General features: G+C 43.4%; 1 non-coding gene across 1 annotated transcript; it reads right to left on the reverse strand.

Moving 5' to 3' along the window:
- Window positions 1-16,936: 16,936 nt before the first annotated feature.
- LOC114816986 lies at window positions 16,937-17,074 on the reverse strand. The gene has a single exon (XR_003764814.1). It is a non-coding gene; the product is annotated as a small nucleolar RNA SNORA7 (small nucleolar RNA).
- Between the last annotated feature and the right edge of the window lie 1,813 nt (window positions 17,075-18,887).

Consider the following 18,887-nt stretch of genomic DNA (forward strand, 5'->3'; position numbering starts at 1 on the left):
AGATGGATCCCAGGAGCACAAAAAGTTAAGTTCTAGAATGAAAACATTCAATTAGATTAAGTTCAACGACATAAAGGACAGGATTAGGTACACAGGTAGGGGTTCTGCCTAATATGACTGCCAAAGTGACTGTCCTGGATGGTGATTCTGTAGCAAAGAAGGGTTAATTTTTCTCTGTACTAGCACTAAGCTACATTACTTTGATTCATGACAGAGTGCAGGTCTTTGTAACATGTTTGGCTGCTTCAGAACAAAGGTGCCTTGTAAAGGCAAATTGTTCAGCTGACCAAAGTTCAAACCCCTAGGACTCAACTATTACAATAGCATCCCTCTAAAAGTCAAAACTACATCATCTAATGAGTCTCCTGGCTTCTCCCTGGAGTCTGGAAATGGGAACCCATAATCTAATTCTTAACCACTGCTGCTAGAAGAGGGACTATTCACCTGAACCCTTGGGTACTGAAGTTACAGAATCTTAGGGGCTACATTATCCATCAACCCATCAATAGTATTTATTGAGCAACTACTGTACTAAGCATTTGGGGGAGTAAAATACAATAGAGATGGTAGATCCAATCTCTGCCAAAAGGAGCTTCCACTCTAGAGGGAAAGACAGGCATAAAATGAATTTCAGAAAGAGGAAATGGCAAGAGAATAAGGAAATGCATGTAAGTGCTGTGGAGCTGGGGGCTGAGTGAGTATCAAAGTGCTTAGGGCATACATATCCAAGTACATAGGCATTGCAGAAGGAGGATGAATGGGGTGGGGAAATTAGGGGTTGATCAGGAAAAGCTTCTTGGAGAAGATATAATTTTAGTGGGGTTTTGAAGATGGGGCTAGCAGAGGTCTTTTGAAGATGGGGATAGCAGAGGTCTGTTGGACATGAAGGGGGTGGGAGTTCTAGGCCAGGGGGAGAATGTGGGCAAGGGGTTGGTGGGGAGACAGATGGGATTGACAGTTTTAATCCACATTTGATAGATGAGGTAACTGAGGCACAGATAAGTGAAGCAATTTTCCCAAGGTCACACAGAAGACAAGGGACAGAGCTGGTTTTAGAACCCATGTCCCTCTGACTAACAAGCTTATGCTCTGTCTACTAGGTCTTTATGGGAGACCCCATTGCAGCAAAGTAGTGACTCGGTCATCTCTGTGTCTGGATCACTGGATCCCTGTGTAAAGGCGGATGGTGATGGCAACCATATTTACTCTTGATATAGTCACTATCTTCCAAGAAGATAACAATAGTAAAGGTATTACATTCTTACTATGTGCCAAATCTTTCTGTAGGTCTAGTGAAAAGAGCATTGCTCTGGGAATAAAGACAGTGGTGTTCTAGTCCTGACTACTGGGGCCGTGCCATTAATGATGAGTCTCTGACCAAAGCATCACATAAGGCATCTCAAGAGATGGATAGGTTCATTCACTTAGTCAATCAATCGTATTTATTGAGTACTTACTGTGTTCAGAGCACTGTACTAAGCCCTTGGGACAGTTCAACACATTTCAAGCCCTCACTGAGCTTACACTTTAGAGGAAATCCTGAAAAATCATTGGCTAATATAGATGACTAAAACCAGTGCCAGCAACCTACTGCTTGCAGCATGGTTCAGTGGAAAGTGCACGGGCTTGGGAGTCAGAGGTCATGGGTTCTAATTCCGGCTCTGCTGCTTGTCAGCTGTGTGACCTTGGGCAAGTCATTTAACTTCTCTGTGCCTCAGTTACCTCATCTGTAAAATGGGGGTTAGGACTGTGAGCCCTATGTGGGACAACCTGATTACCTTATATCTACCCCAGTACTTAGAACTGTGCTTGGCACATAGTAAGCACTTAACAAATATCAACATTATTTTTATTATTAAGGTGTTTCGGCACAGTATCAGCACTACACTGTGGGAGCCCTTAATGTCTGCAAAGCACTGTACTAAGTGTTTGGGAGAGTACAATATAACAACAAACAGATACAGTCCCTGTCCACAGCGAGCTCACAGTCTAGAGGGGAAGACAGACATTACCCGGCTCCACCGCTTGCCAGCTGTGTGACTTTGGGCAAGTCACTTAACTTCTCTGTGCCTCAGTGACCTCATCTGTAAAATGGAGATGAAAACTGTGAGCCCCACGTGGGACAACCTGATCACCTTGTATCCCCCGGCTCTTAGAACAGTGCTCTGCACATAGTAAGAGCTTAACAAATACCAACATTATTATTATTATACATGAATAAATATATAAATAATGCATTACAGATATATACATATGTGCTGTGGGGATGGGAGGGAGGATGAATGAAGGGAGCAAGTATGAAGGGCAATGCAGAAGGGAGTGAGAGAAGAGGAGAGGAGGGCTTAGTCAGGGAAGACTTCTTGGAGGAGATGTGTCCTGTGCAATGTGTTCCATCCCTGTCCACCTCCTTCAGCTGGAACACAACTGTCAAGAAACCATTCATTCATTCATTCAATAGTATTTATTGAGCGCTTACGATGTGCAGAGCACTGTACTAAGCGCTTGGGATGAACAAGTCGGCAACAGATAGAGACAGTCCCTGCCGTTTGACGGGCTTACAGTCTAATCGGGGGAGTTGGACAGACAAGAACAATGGCAATAAATAGAGTCAAGGGGATGAACATCTTGTAAAAACAATGGCAACTAAATAGAATCAAGGCGATGTACATTTCATTAACAAAATAAATAGGGTAATGAAAATATATACAGTTGAGCAGATGAGTACAGTGCTGAGGGGATGGGAAGGTAGAGGGGGAGGGGCAGAGGGAAATGGGGGGCAAAGAGGGTTAAGCTGTGGAGAGGTGAAGGGGGGGTGGTAGAGGGAGTAGAGGGAGAAGGGGAGCTCAGTCTGAGAAGGCCTCTTGGAGGAGGTAAGTTTTAAGTAGGGTTTTGAAGAGGGGAAGAGAATTAGTTTGGCGGAGGTGAGGAGGGAGGGCATTCCAGGACCACGGGAGCACGTGGCCCAGGGGTCGACGGCGGGATAGGAGAGACCGAGGGATGGTGAGGAGGTGGGCGGCAGAGGAGCGGAACATGCGGGGTGGGCAGTAGAAAGAGAGAAGGGAGGAGAGGTAGGAAGGTGCAAGGTGATGTAGAGCCTTGAAGCCTAGAGTGAGGAGCCACTGCCACTATAATAAGTTCCTCCAAACAGATTCTTGGTCCTGAAGTCACAGGACCACAGCTCATCTGTTGTCTTTAAGGGGATATGCCACCATCATTGTGTGCTGAGCTTTGAGGTAGATAGTACAAAGAGCAGAGAGAAGCAGGAGGGCCTAGTGGACAGAGCACAGGCCTGGGAGTTGGAAGGTCATGGGTTTTAATCCTCGCTCCACTTCTTGCCTGCTGTGTGACCTTGGGCAAATCACTTCACTTCTCTGTGCCTCAGTTACTTCAACTGTAAAATGGGGATTGAGACTGTGAGCCCCACATGGGACAGGACTGTGTTCACCCTGATTCGCTTGTACCCACCCCAGTGCTTAATACAGTGCCTGGCACACAGTACGTGCTTAACATAAACTGTAAGCCCATCAATGGGCAGGGATTGTCTCTATCTGTTGCCGAATTGTACATTTCAAGCACTTAGTACAGTAAGTGCTCAATAAATGTGTGCAAAGCACTGTTGACGAATTGTACATTTCAAGCACTTAGTACAGTAAATGTTCAATAAATACTATTGAATGAACAAATACCATAATTAAAGCTATTATTTTAGATTATCAGATCAGACACAATCCATAACCTGCATGATGTTCACAATCTGAGAAAGAAGCATCTTTTCCCCATGTTATCTATGAGAAAACTGAGACATGGAAGGTAAAGTGGCTTGGTCAAGATCATACAGGAGGCCATTGGCAGAGTTGCAATCTCCTGGCTCGTGGTCCCATGCTCCTCATCCCACTGAAACTTGTGAAGTCTCAAAAGATCCTTGTGAGGTAGTGTTTAGTATTCATCACTCTATTTTTTCTCCTCCACTGAACAGCACTGCTCTATGTTACCCAGCAACATTATGGCAGACCATAGACTAAATTCCTCCTCCTCTCTAGACTCCTAGACAATGCTCTAGTACTAAGCAAACAACAATAACAAGGCAAGAAAGAAGAAGGAGGAGGAGGAGGAGGAGGAGAGGGAGGGAGGGAGAAGGAGGAGGAGGAGGAGGAAGAAGAGAAGGAGAAGAAGGAGGAGAGGAAGCTGGAAAAGGAGAAGCAGGAGGGGGTAGGGATGGAGGAGAAGGAGGAGGTGAAGGTGGAGGAGGAGAAGGGTGGGGGGAGTGGGAAAAGGAGGAAGGAAGAAAGAAAAGAACAAATATATTTCAAAAGATTTAGAATTTTTTTTTGTTTTAACACTGACTATTCACAAAGGTGACAGAACAATTGTCACTCAGATGGAAACACTCTCTTTTGAGAAAGAGCCTTGTACCAGCAGGAATTACAATGGCATGTATAAAGTTCCAGTTTCTGACCTCAAGGCACTTTTGTTCTAAAAGGGACCAGTTTAAATCCTTGAAGCCACATAGAATCGGAAAGGTATTTCACCAAAGGAGTGGATGGTGAAATCCTTCCCAGCCAGGATCTTCAAGTCAGATCTCCAGCAAACAGTTTTCAGGGCAAGAGAATTATCGCCATATTTCATCCAGGTTTTGGCTTCTGGATCGAGTTCCTGGAATCCTGCCCAGGAGGAAGTGAATTTCACACTGCATATTCTCCCCTCCAGCAAGACATTTCTCTGGCTGGAGAGGAGACTCCTTGGAAAGCCAACAGCCGCCTGTACTAAAGCTATCCAGCTGCTGGGACAGAGGGAAAATCTATACTGGATTTCACCTCGGTCGTCAGCTAGAAATGAGTCACAGCCACTGCTGAGCTCAGGAAAATTAGGGCAGGGGTGTATAGCGATGGATGACTAGGCTTTTAGCCAGTTCTCTCTGTAGAGTCACAAGGGTGGAGGGAAATTTCTATGAAAGAGTTATCAATTGTAACACTGTGTTAGTGTAACGCTATAATAGCTACACTAACTCCAGGAACTGCAAACAATAAATGTGACAACACAACAAAGGACCATCTATTGTGTGTTCACAGGATGGGTGGAACTGTCAGTTCTATATTGGTTTTATCAACCAGAGATGCAGACAAAGATTAACTTTACTGTCAGTGAAGTCATCTTTGAAAATGAGGATGTCGATAAATGTATATACATGTTTTTGTATATAATATAAATATATATTGTAAAATGGATGCAAAGTTGCATTTGCCACAGAACAAATGTTCCTTAATCCAGAGGGCTCAGAAACAATGAGGATTCAATGCCAATATTCACCAATAAAGAGGAAATGGCAATAGATCAGAAAGTGGGAGGAAATTTGTGGTTCAGTGACCACAAGCTAATCAAATTTGTGGTGCAAAGCAAGGTTGCAGAAATGAGTAACTCCACTGGGACTTCTTTTTTTTTCATTAAGTAAACTCTGTTAGAATGACAAACCTGGTTAGGCAAGTAAAGTGGGATTGGGGGCTTTCATGAAAGTGTGTCAAAGAAGGCTGAGAAAGCTTGCAAGGGAGAATGTTGTAAAGTTGTCCAAGGGTAACATGGCCACTGCAAGTTTAAATATCCTTGTGGGTATAAGAAAACATGTGTCTGAGCAGAGATCTGGTAAAAAAGATGGAAACTGAACAAAAATGATGGAGAAAATAAAAACAGATATTGAAAGTACCAGATAGAACCTATGATCATACTAATTGAGCAACAAACTGAAGATGGGGGAACTAAAAAAGAAAACAAGAAACAATGTCAGCTAAAGGATTTGAAAGTGACAAGGAATGAAGCTAGAAAAGTAGGTTCTCATGAAGAATGCCTGATTAGCAAGTAAGTGTAAACCTCTATTTTTTATTATTATTATTACTAGAAAGGACGTGGTTTGGAAAACTTAATTGTATTTTATACCTTCTTTTCTCCTTGAAAGAGTTGGAAAGACAGAAAATAAAAGTGAAATAGAGTCCAAGAATCTGCCGAATGTTCAATTGGTATCCTTAATAGTTCTAACCAGGACTGGAATGTATTTCTCTCAGTCACCCAAAGATGAATTTTACCATCAGTGGTGTCTTCTTAGATCATGGATCACAATTATACACAATATTTGTAGAGCACTGTCAGTATGCAGAGCACCATACTGAGTATCTACTGTGTCCAGAGCCATGACCAAATAATTTAGGATGGCATAATAGAAGTTAAAGCCCTTTAAAAAAATAATTCCTAGCTAAATGTGGGCATTTTTATTGTGTTTCTCCATCTCTTTTTGCTTGTTCCATATCGCCTCTTTATTCTTTCCCATTTTCTTGCTTATGTCCTCACTCCCCAACATTATCTAGCCTTTCCTGGCCTTCCTTTCTATCCCTTCAGCTCCTTTCTCCTCCATTTTTTCTGCTCTTTCCAGCCTTAGCCTCACCCCCTTCTTCAATTCCCAGTCCTCTCCCTCTCCACCTTCCTCCATTTCATTCTGCTCCTTCATCTACTGCTGCAATGACATTATCTCCACTCTGAGATACCACTTACTCTTTTATACAGTGAGGTGAACAGGCAGTGTTCTTACTACTGATTTATAGCTTTATGAAGAAAGATTCTTATTAATATCCCCAAATAGAAAGGTTGAGTGCCTTGGCCAGGGTCACATATTAGCAATGCAATCAGAATGAGATTTCAGAGATTAGTATCCTTGGACTTGAATCCAGTTCATGCAGCAAACTCCCTTTATTAAAAGGGAGCAATTCAAGAAGGCAGGGTATGTCTACACTTAAGGCATTACTGCTTCCCAGTCACTACTCAAACCACCCCTCACTTTCCCTAGCTCAATTGTCCATCAGCATAGCCTCTCCTGCAGTACTCCTGAGGGGAGGAGTGGGGCAGTTGTTGGCAGTGGGATGTGTCATCATTCAGTGAATGTGGTGGAAGTAGAGGTAATTAATGTTCATAGTGGTGATATTTGTTAAGCGTTTACTGTGTGCCAAACACAGTAATAAATGCAGGGGTAGATAAATAATCAGATCAGACACACTCCCTGTCCCATATGGGGCTCACATTTTAAGGAGAACAGATATTAATCCTCATTTTACAGACGTGGCAAATGAGACACAAAGAAGTTAAATGACTCACCCAAGGTGACACAGCAGGCAAGTGGCAGAACTGAGATTAAAATGACTTCCAGGCCCTTCCTCTTTCCATTTGGCCATGCTGGTAACCTTGGGGTTGGAGGCATCAGTAATCCCAAGTCCTTTGTTCATTTGCACCCTGATCCCCTTGATGCCAAAGTTTGCTATACCCTAATACAACAGATGTGTCTTTGAAAGAACAGACCATAGGTTGAAGAACAGCAAACCATCAGAGTAAATCCTTGCAGAGTTATCTTCAGTGAATCACAGGTGTCGGATTGCCTAGATAACAGAGACCCAGCTCCTTTTTCCTTTCTGGAAATTAGACGCAGCAAACTGTCCTAATTAGTTTGATATTACAGCACAGAACTCATTAAAAATCTGTCACACCAAACTAGCTAATGACCCTCTTGGATGCCATTCTTGATTTTACAAATTCCCGAGAACAGAATGGCTATTAGACAGGGGTGTGGTTTAAGTTGCTCCAATAATTAGCTGTAGGCCATCCAAAATAGCGGCCCATGTCAGTAACACCCTTTCAGGGATCACTCTGCTGCATTTGGATCAGGGAAAAGATATTTGATAAAGTGCCTGGGAGATGTAGTGAAGCACTTTGGGTTTAGGTTAAGGACTAGATTTAGAAATCCCAAATTCTAGTGCAGAAGCACTACTGGCTGACAGAGTAACACTGGAGTTTCTGTTCATCCTCTGTGTGCCTGTGAGATAGGAATAAAAGGCCTTCCAAGAGAGTGGTGAAGAATTACCTAACCAAAGATCGAAAATCTCTGAAGCAAACAGTTTCCGTCTGTATGATCCTATTGGCTTGACTCTGCCAGCATTGAATAAATGCACAAACCTCCCCTTGGCTCTTAGGATCTAAGGAAAAGCCATCTAATAGAAGAGTTTTAGAGATTTGGTGTCTCTAAATCCTGGGGATGAACAGGAGAGACTAGCTGTTATCTCATTTCACCCCCATCAGAGTTTAGATTAAATTCTTTATTTTGCTTCTGTTGAGATCTTCCTGAAGGAGATAATCAATATAGACTATTGACTGATTTTTTATGGTATTTGTTAAATGCTTATTATGTATCAAGCACTGTTCTAAGCCCTGATTTTGATACATGTTTACCAGACTGTACACAGAACCTGTCCCACAAGGGGCTCGCAGTCTAAGTTGCAGGGAATAATTGAAAGTGGCATGTCACAGAAGGTTAAAAACTTGACACAGATACCCAGACAAGTGTTAATTTCTTGTCCAGGGTAGGATGAGGGGATTGAACAGGGTTGCATTGATGTCACCACATCAGTGGAGCTGGGACCCTAGACTGGAGACTCTAGACTGTAAGCTTTTGAGGGCAGAGGGACTGTCTGTTACATTGTTATATTATACTCTCCCAAGAGCTTAGTACAGTGCTCTGTACACAGTAAGCACCTAATAAATATGAATGACTGATTGACTCAGGGTGCCCATTGTCACTTGGAAAAGTCACTGAGAGAGCTCCACCTGCTACCAATTTGCCACTGCAATGACATGCTTCCTTACCCCAGAATGCTGCTGACATCAGCTCCATTTAGAGAAGAGTTTGGCATAGTGGAAAGAGCCTGGACCTGGGAGTCAGAAGGTCATGGGTTCTAATCCTAGCTCTACCACTTGTTTGCTGTGTGACTTTGGGCCAGTCACTTCACTTCTCTGCACCTCAGTGACCTCACCTGTAAAATGGGGACTGAAACTGTGACCCCAACAGGGAACAGGGACTGTGTCCCACCCAATTTGCTTGTATCCACCCCAGCGTTTAGTATAGTGCCTGGAACATAGTAAGAGCTTAATAAATATTATAATTATTTGCTGTCCCATCTGCAGGGCCCCCCAGTCTGTCTCGAGTTGTTGCCTGCTGGTAGGATGTTCTGCTCTGGGGCCGGGAAGCAGCATCCTGAATGAGCTGGAGTAGATTGCCTGAAGCTCATTCATTCATTCATTCATTCATTCATTCGTATTGAGCACTTAATGTGTGCAGTACTAAGTGTATTAAACGCTTGGAAAGCACAATTCAGCAACAGATAAAGACAATCCCTACCCAACAACGGGCTCACAGCCTAGAACAGGGGAGACAGAGAACAAAACAAAACAAAATAAGTAGACAGGCATCAGTAGCATCAATATAAATAAATATAATTATAGATATATATACACATAATTAATCAAATTAATAGAATAATGAATATGTACATATACACACAAGTGTTGTTGGGCAGGGAGGGGGGTAGAGCAAAGAAAGGGAGTTGGGGTGATGCAGAGGGGAGGAGGAGAAGAGGAAAAGGGGGGATCAGTCTGGAAGCCCTCCTGGAGGAGGTGACCTATGAGTAGGGCTTTGAAGTGGGGAACTGTGCTAGTTTGGCAGATATGAGGAGGGAGGGCATTCTGGGCCAGAGGTAGGATGTGGGCTAGGCGTCGACAGCCGGACAGGCAAGAACGAGGCACAGTGAGGAGGTTAGCGGTAGAGGAGTGGAGTGTACGGGCTGGGCTGTAGAAGGCAAGAAGGGAGGTGAGATGGCAGGGGGCAAGGTGATGGAAAGCTTTGAAGCCAATAGGAGTTTTTGCTTGATTGACAGGACTACTTTGAGGCTGGTGTTGATTTTGGCTCCTGCAACCTCCGGGCCCAAGTTTACATGGCTGCTACCAGCCGTCTCTCCTTGCCATAAGGCAGAGGAAAAAGGGGTAGCAATTTCTCCACATGGTGCTCAGTGTGGGACAAAAGGAAAAAGTTCTCAAGGAGAGTAGGTGGGAGTGGAAAAAGAGCAATTGTAGACCCAGTGTTCAAAGACACTAATAGGGACAGGTCACCTTGCAGAGTCCTAGGAGGTAAACTTGGTTTTTAGTCTGTCCAGGATGTCATGCTGTCCCAGATCTTCTGGGTGAAATTAAATGGCTGCAAGACCTGATTGAAAACTGCTCTTTCAACGCTTTGTCATTTGACATTTTTTTCCCTCTCCTGTAACCTTTGTGCGAACTTCAGCAAATATTTTGGTTTATTGAACCTATGCAGAGCAACTCTGTGTGAAATAAAACCACAGATCTGGCACCTTCCTCTCCACCCCCAGATCTTATGCAACTTAATTTCCAAGGATTTCTGGTTGTTACCAAGAGTAACCAATTGTCAATGCAGAAAAAAACAACGAAAAAGTTTCAGCCTTCCTTCTAGACCAGACTGGCCTCTCCAGCATAAGTTTCTGCACATCCCTATACGCTCCAGAACAGAATGATCTACAGAGACTTGTTTTGGGAGTGGAGAAAGAATTGGAGGAAGAAAACAAGAGCAGAAGTGAGACTTTTTGAAAACAAAACAGTGATTTTGAGAGGATTCAGGAATTGGCATCAGGGTTAAAGGATTAGAAGTAGAAGCTAAAGCAGTTATTACAGTGTTTTGCACACAGAAAGCACTCAATAAATACCACAGATTGATGGACTGATTGATCAAAAGCTGTTTTGATGTCTTAGCTTTCCGGGCAACTTTAATTCATAAAACCTCCAAGTGATTTTCCAGCAAAACTGGTTTGATATATACTAATCACAATGTGCAATGTTCTCTTTATAAATAAAACAGTGTGCACTGCCCTACCCCTTAAAGAATTTACAGTCTAATGAGACTAACTAGATAACTCTTTTACCATGTCTCCATGGGGCCTGGCTCATGTTGAGAATTAATTTTCTTGTGGAAAATTCATTTTTGGCTCAAATCTGCATGGGACACTCTGAACTCTAAGCAGCAAGCTCATGTTGGCAGGGACTACCCTGGGTTTGGAAGCGGGTACCATCAGTTTTTCCTCAGTGGCCACTCCACTCTATTCCACTCCACTCCATTCCAGGAATCCTCACAACAATGATACTGTCTTATCAACTTACAACCCTTGACCTTTTCCACATGGTTAACTCAGGAAACCTTGCTCCCGAAGATCTCTCTCTCTATACTGTAAGCTCATTTTGGACGGGGATCATGTCTACCAACTCTGTTGTATTGTACTCTCTCAACTGCTTAGTACAGTGCTCTGCACACAGTACAACTCATTGATCGAGTACTACTTATTACAATTGACTGATCGACTAGAAACAATTGCCCCAGGCAACAGCTCTTTTGATCTTTAATAGCATCAACAGCAATGCAGTTATTGAGACCTACTGGGTGCAGAGAACTATACTGGGCATCTACTAGGTGCAGAATGCTATATTGAATGCCTACTGGGTCAGACAATCAGCTCCAGCTCAATCAGGATTCCTACCTCCCCCAGGTCCAGCCTGGGCTGTATGTATGACTTGGGAATGATAATTATAACAATAATAATAATGGTATTTATTAAGCACATACTCTGTGCCAGGCACTGTACTAAGTGCTGGGAACATATACTGGATGAAAAGAAATCATAGATTTGGTCAAATGGGGAATATAAAATGCATATACATAGTGCCAAACATATAATAAGTGAAAGAGTAAGAACATAGATTGAAATAATGAAAAAATGATGTAATTAAATAAATGATATAAATGACATAAAGGCTCTTATTTGAATACTCTTACAGCTAATATAGCTAGTAGGATGGGTATAAGTTAGGGAAAGTCTCAACTAATCAGTCAGTGATATTTATTGAGTGTTTATTGTGTGCGGAGCAGTTTAATGAGCACTTGGGAGAACACAATACCATAGAGTGAAGGGGGGATAAAGGGGGAGCAGAGGGAGCAGAGGGAAAAGGGGAAGCTCAGTCTGAGAAGGCCTCTTGGAGGAGGTGAGCTCTAAGTAGGCTTTTGAAGAGGGGAAGAGAATTAGTTTGGCAGAGGTGAGGAGGGAGAGCATTCCAGGACAGCAGTAGGACGTGGACCAGGGGTCAATGGCGGGATAGGCGAGAACGGGGGATGGTGAGGAGGTGGGCGGCAGAGGAGAGGAGTGTGCGGGGTGGGCAGTAGAAAGAGAGAAGGGAGGAGAGGTAGGAGGGGGCAAGGTGATGGAGAGCCTTGAAGCCTAGAGTGAGAAGTTTTTGTTTCATGTGGAGATTGATAGGCAACCACTGGAGGTTTTTAAAAAGGGGAGTGACATGCCCAGAGCGTTTCTGCAGGAAGATTAGCTGGGCAGCGGAGTGAAGAATAGACTGGAGCGGGGAGAGACAGGAGGAAGGGAGATCAGAGAGAAGGCTGGCACAATAATCCAGCCTGGATCTTATGAGAGCCTGTAGCAGTAAGATAACCATTTAGGTGGAGAGGAAAGGGCAGATCTTGGCGATATTATAAAGGTGAGACCGGCAGGCATTGGTGATGGATTGGATGTGTGGGGCGAATGAGAGAGCTAAGTCAAGGATGACACCAAGGTTGCGGGCTTGAGAGACGGGAAGGATGGTTGTACCATCCACAGTGACAGGGAAGTCAGGAAGAGGACAGGGCTTGGGAGGGAAGATAAGGAGCTCAGTTTTGGACTTGGTGAATTTTAGGTGGCGGGCAGACATCCAGGTAGAGACTTCCTGGAGGCAGAAGGAGATATGAGCCTGAAGGGAGGGGGAGAGGACAGGGGAAGAGATGTAAATCTGTGTGTCATCTGCGTAGAGATGGTAGTCAAAGCCGTGGGAGCGAATGAGTTCACCAAGGGAGTGAGTGTAGATGGAGAACAGAGGAGGGCCAAGAACTGACCCTTGAGGAACTCCTACAGTTAGAGGATGGGAGGGGGAGGAGGAGCCTGCGAAGGAGACCGAGAATGAATGGCCAGAAAGATAAGAGGAGAACCAGGAGAGGACGGAGTCCGTGAAGCCAAGGTGAGATAAGGTGTGGAGGAGAAGGGGATGGTCGACAGTGTCAAAGGCAGCTGAGAGGTCAAGGAAGATTAGGATAGAGTAGGAGCCATTGGATTTGGCAAGAAGGAGGTCATGGGTGACCTTTGAGAGAGCAGTCTAGGTAGAGTGGAGGGGATGAAACCAGATTGGAGGGAGTCCAGGAGAGAATTGGATTTAAGGAATTCTAGGCAGCGAGTGTCGACGACTTGTTCTAGGAGCATGGAAAGGAAGGGTAGTAGGGAGATAGGGCGATAACTGGAAGGGGAAGTGGGGTCGAGAGAGGGTTTTTTTAGGATGGGGAGACATGGGCATGTTTGAAGGCAGAGGGGAAGAAGCCATTGGAGAGTGAGAGGTTAAGGATACAAGTTAAGGAGGGGAGGAGGAAAGGGGTGATGATTTTTATAAGGTGAGAGGGAATGGGGTCCGAAGCACAAGTGGAGGGGCTGGCACTTGCGAGGAGGGAGGAGATCTCCTCTGAGGATACTGCAGGGAACGATGGGAAAGTAGGGGAGAGGGTTGGGAGGGTGAATTCAGTATTCAGTGGCCATTTTACAGGTAAGGAAATTGAGGCACTGAGAAGTTAAGTGACTTGCCCAAGGTCACACACAGGCAAATGGCAGAGTGGGGAATAATAGAACCCAAGTCTTCTGACTCCCAGGCCCCTGCTATTTTCACTAGGCCTGCTGCATCTCAGATATTCTGAAGATGTGACAACTGTTCACTGATCTCTATCATCCTATTCTATAAACTGCTTTCTCTCCAGGTATTATCCTCTTATCTACCACCTCAGTACTTCTAATCTCACAAATATCTTTAGCCTTTTTGTACCTATGGATTCAGGTACATGAGGGGCAGCATGGCGTAGTGGCTAGATCACGGGCCTGGGAGTCGGATGGTCTCATAGGTTCTAATCCCAAATCCACTGCTTGTCTGCTGTGTGACCTTGGGCAAGTCATTTCACTTCTGTGGGCCTCAGTTCCCTCACCTGTAAAATGGGGATTAAGACTGTGAGCCTCACATGGAACAGGGACTGTGTTCAACATGATTTGCTTGTATCCACCCCAGCACTTAGTACAATGCCTGGCACATAGTGAGTGCTTAACAAACACCATACTTATTAGTATTACTTTATTATTTAAAAACTTATTTATTCACCTAGCCATCTATTTGTCCTCCTTTTCCTTCTGTCTTTAAATTATTTTTTGCCTACTTCCCCCATTAGATTGTAAACTCCTTGAGGGCAGGAATTGTGTCTATAACTTCTATTGTACTCTGACAGTGCTTGAATTGTATTCAGGGTACAGTACACATAGATATCATTGATTGATTGAATGATCAATTGATCCTTCTCCTTTCTTATTATTATAGTATTTGTTAAGCGCTTACTATTTGCTAGGCACTGTTAAAAGCTCTGGACTCTTCTAATTGTTGGAGTCCTTAGAGTCCTTGGAGCTTCCTTAGAGTCTGACCTTATCAGGTTTGAAAGGCTTTCTCCCCCTCAGCTCCCAAAGTTTATGAAATCTAACTTTCCACTGACGACCTCATTGACTCCTTATTTTCAAATTTCACCTGAATCAATTAATAGATATGTTTGTATTCCCTTTAGTTGTGGGTCTGCATCACAATTCCTCCAATTTCATTTATTGCTTCAATGAGTAATTCTTCTAGACAATATAGGCCTTTGTATTCACATTTAAATGATAGCTCTTTACAGAGATTCTAAGTCTTGATTTTGAAACCTATTTTAAACTCATTTACTACCACAATCATCAAATCCACTGTTTTTTTTTTTTAAATTCAGGTTTATCTTGACAACTTATCTAGTTATCCACGAGTTTCCTGACTCAATTCATAGAACATCTTATGATCCAACCAGTTTCCCTAGAACACAAACTGCTGTGATGACAAAGTCACATTGTACTATTCACCCTTCCTGATGTCATGCATACAAGGCATTCTTTTGATACCATGGTCTGTCGAAATCAAACAGGTTTGAATTGTTGAATGAACATTCCCTAATTTGCTAATGATGTTCTAGCCAGAACACCTAGTGAAAATACATGCCAAGGCAGAACTGAGTGTACTTCTAGCTTATATCTAGGAAATGGATCATTTTAAGAAAAAGTCATTTATGGAATATTATTGTTCCCTCTAGAACAGATCCAAACATGTTGTGTTCAGTCTTCGTAACATTCTCCACCTTCCAAAGCACAGGGACAGTGTTAAACAAATAACCAAACTTTCATCATCTTTTAGATGATAACATTTTAGAACATGTCTTGGATAGGATGTAGTGGAAGAATAAGGAAGATAGAGCTGTTAATCAGCTGGGAATTGGTTACTCATGCTAACACACATATAGATCTTTAAATTATATAAGATCAGTTTTTTATTTATATCAATGCCTGCCTCCCCTTCAAACTGCAAGCTCATTATGGGCAGGGGTCATGTCTGCTAATTCTGTTATATGAACTCTGCTAAGCTCTTAGTACAGTACTCTGCATATATTGAGTGCTTGGTAAATACCACTGATTGGTTGATTGATATGCTAATGGGTACTGTCAAGATTGTTGCTGAGGAATCCTTTGAATCGTCTTGAAACAAGCTTTAAAAACAAGCATTCTGGCAGACCATTGCATTATAGCACTGTGCTCTCCCATTCTCCCATCATACATATTTTTCACAAATGTAGCTCTAAAATATCTTCCACTAATAAGAATGCCAATACATGGAATCCAAGCAGTTTATCACCAGCAGATGATATGAGGCAGGAGAAACAATTGTTCTTAGATGCCCTGAGAATCAAAATTTCAGTTATCTCCACTCTTCTAGGGTGGCCAATGGGGAGATCAGGAATCTGGCCTCAGATCACATTTACAAGCCCTAGTGATGATGCTTAGTTTCAGCTCCACAGGTGGCCCAGAGAAAGCAAGACTTAGGCCGTGAAGGTCCTGACAAGAAGCCTAGAGTGAGAGACAATGCCCGCACTCCACTTGACTTTTTGACAGTGAGATGCAAATGAGCAAATACCTGCACATCCAGATGAGCTGGGAGCCATGTGGTTAGTGGACTTATGAAAACATTAAGTGTCATTACTTATTTCTTCACTGTTAAATGTAAACTTCAGCTTCTTTTCCCCTCTCCAGTCGCTGAATGTCACTTTTACTATAATGTCCAGGCCAGATGTTTTCAAGCTAAGTGGTAACAGCTGCATTGTTGACAGTGGAGGCCCTACAACTGAAGAAACTCTCCACAGTTCTCAAACCCCTTTCCCTCTTGCTCTGACATGACATTAGCAAACCATACCTGTGTCTCCAACATCATTCAGGAAACCAGTGCAGAGGCTTGAATGGGGGCATGTTAACGGGGAAGGAGGCCAAACTTGCATGAGCTTCCTCCAACTTTTCATTAAGCATTGTAGTCTATAGGGATTGTGACTGTCAGATACTCACCCTGGCCCCTTTGGAAGCTGTTTTAAAGGGTCGTTTGTAGTGCCATATTTGATTATTCTACATCTCAACTTGTCTTGGGATGAAGAGAATCTGCTTGATTCCTTCCATGCTTCTCTGGGCTTCCTCTGATCTTTAAAGTTGGATTGCTCTTGAATTTCCCTAGCATTCCAATTGCTGGTAGCATTTATGCTCCCTGGTCCCTGGGGATGTTAGAATTTGTCAGTGAGGTACAACCTCCATGCCAGCTTGCTCAAAACACTCACACTAATTGTTTGCAATCTTTACATTTAATTATACAGCTAGTTAAGGCGAGCACTGTACTAAGTGAGGGGGTCTTGTCTTTTGCCACTGAGTCATGTCCGACCCATAGACACATCTCTACCAGAGCACCACACTTCCATCTGCAATCATTCTCTTAGTGTATCCACAGAGTTTCCCTGGTAAAAATATGGAAGTGGTTTACCACTGGCTCCTTCTGCACAGTAAATGAGTCTTTGGCCTTGACTCTCACCCAGGCTGCTGGTGCCCAGCACAGGTGAATTTTGACTTGTAGCAGATTGTCTTCCACTCACTAGCCACTGCTCAAGCTAGGAATGGAATGGATATGCCTCTGCTTGACTCTCCCTCCCATGGCCGAGACTGCTAGAGTACTGGAAACTTTCCAGGTGTGATCCCGAGAGGGGAAGCGATGGGGTGGACCACAGGATAATCAGGTCAGACACAGTCCTTATCTCATATGAGGAATCCCAATCTTAAAAGGAGGAGGAAATGTTTAATCACCATTTTACCCATGACAGAACTATGGCCAGAGATATTAAGAGACTTGAGACACAACAGACATGTGGCAGAATTGGGATTTGAATTTAGGTCGTCTGAATCTTAGTTCCATGTTCTATTCACTAGGCAACACTGTCTAATTCAAGCATCTTCATAGGACAGAAACAAGACCTTCAACTAGGGGTCAAGTTTCTGGCTCCCAACATTTGACCTATGATACAAGATGCCCAAATGAAAACACACAAACATGCATACACACACACATGCATGTGTGCGTACACACACACACATTCACACACACACACATCCCCCTCCCCCCCCCCGGAGGAACTTCAGCTGCAGCCTTCAGATTTAGCCAAGAGGTGGCATGCTAATTCAAACAAAGCTTTCCCTTCCCATGCATTCCTCCTCTTTTTCCTCCTCCTCTTCCTCCTAATAATAACAATTGTGGCATTTGATAAGTGTTTATTATGTGCCAAACACAGTGTTAAGCACTGGGATAGATAGAAGGTAATAAGGTCAGACACATGGTCTCTAACCCACATGGGACTTGCAGTTTAAACAGGAGAGAGAACATGTATTTAATTCCCATATTACGGATGAAGAAAGTGAGGCACAGATAAGTAATGCCTTGCCCAAGATCACACAGCTGATAAATTTAGGATCCACAGCAATAATTTGGGTCCTCTGACTCCCAGATCTACACTTTTTTTTCACTACTAGGCCATGCTTCCTCCTTCTCCTCTTCTTTTTCCTCTTCCTCACCCTTCTGATTCTACTCCTTTTCCTCTTCCTCCTCTTTTTTCTCTTCCAACCCCCTAATGCTTGGCAGGGAAGAAAGCTCATGTGAGCTCATCTCACAGCTAGAGTAATGCCATTTTATGGCCATGAATACGGAGACTGATGAACTCGATAAGGCTATACTGTTGAGTTCTACCCTGATTTTGGAAGGAGTTATGAATTAGGAAGGGTAAACTGGAAAGCAGCTAATGACTTTTGGGCAAATGTGGTGAAACATCTTCTTGGGTGAAGGACATCTGTCAGTCAGAGCCCATTTATGTTTCTTATCAAAAGCTGGAAAGCTATATTGTGTCCAAGATAGCATTCTTAATTAGTTTCATAAGAGTGTTAAGTGAAGGAGCTCTCAAAGAAGTGTGGTTTCCTACAGCAAATAATTTAAAGTGCACTCATTCATTCATTCTTTCAATCATGTTTACTGATCACTTACTGTGTGCAGACCACTGTACTAAGTGGTTGGGAGAATACAACACAATAATCAGACACATTCCCTGCCCACAACAAGCTTACAACATAGAATGGAGAACACAGACATTAACATAAATAAATAAATTATAGATATGTACATGAGTGCTGGGGGGGGGGGTGAGATGGGGATGAACATGGGAAGCAAGTCAGGGTGAAGCAGAAGGGAGTGGGAGAAGAGGAAAGGAGGGCTCAGTCAGGGAAGAACTCAGGGAAAAGGTGTGTTTTCAATAAAGCTTTGATGAGGGAAGAGTAATTGTATGTTGGATTTAATAATAATAATAATGTTGGTATTTGTTAAGCGCTTACTATGTGCCGAGCACTGTTCTAAGCGCTGGGGTAAACACAGGGGAATCAGGTTGTCCCACGTAGGGCTCACAGTCTTCATCCCCATTTTACAGATGAGGGAACTGAGGCACAGAGAAGTTAAGTGACTTGCCCACAGTCACACAGCTG

Source organism: Ornithorhynchus anatinus, chromosome 1, assembly GCF_004115215.2.
Source record: "Ornithorhynchus anatinus isolate Pmale09 chromosome 1, mOrnAna1.pri.v4, whole genome shotgun sequence".
Lineage (NCBI taxonomy): Eukaryota > Metazoa > Chordata > Mammalia > Monotremata > Ornithorhynchidae > Ornithorhynchus > Ornithorhynchus anatinus.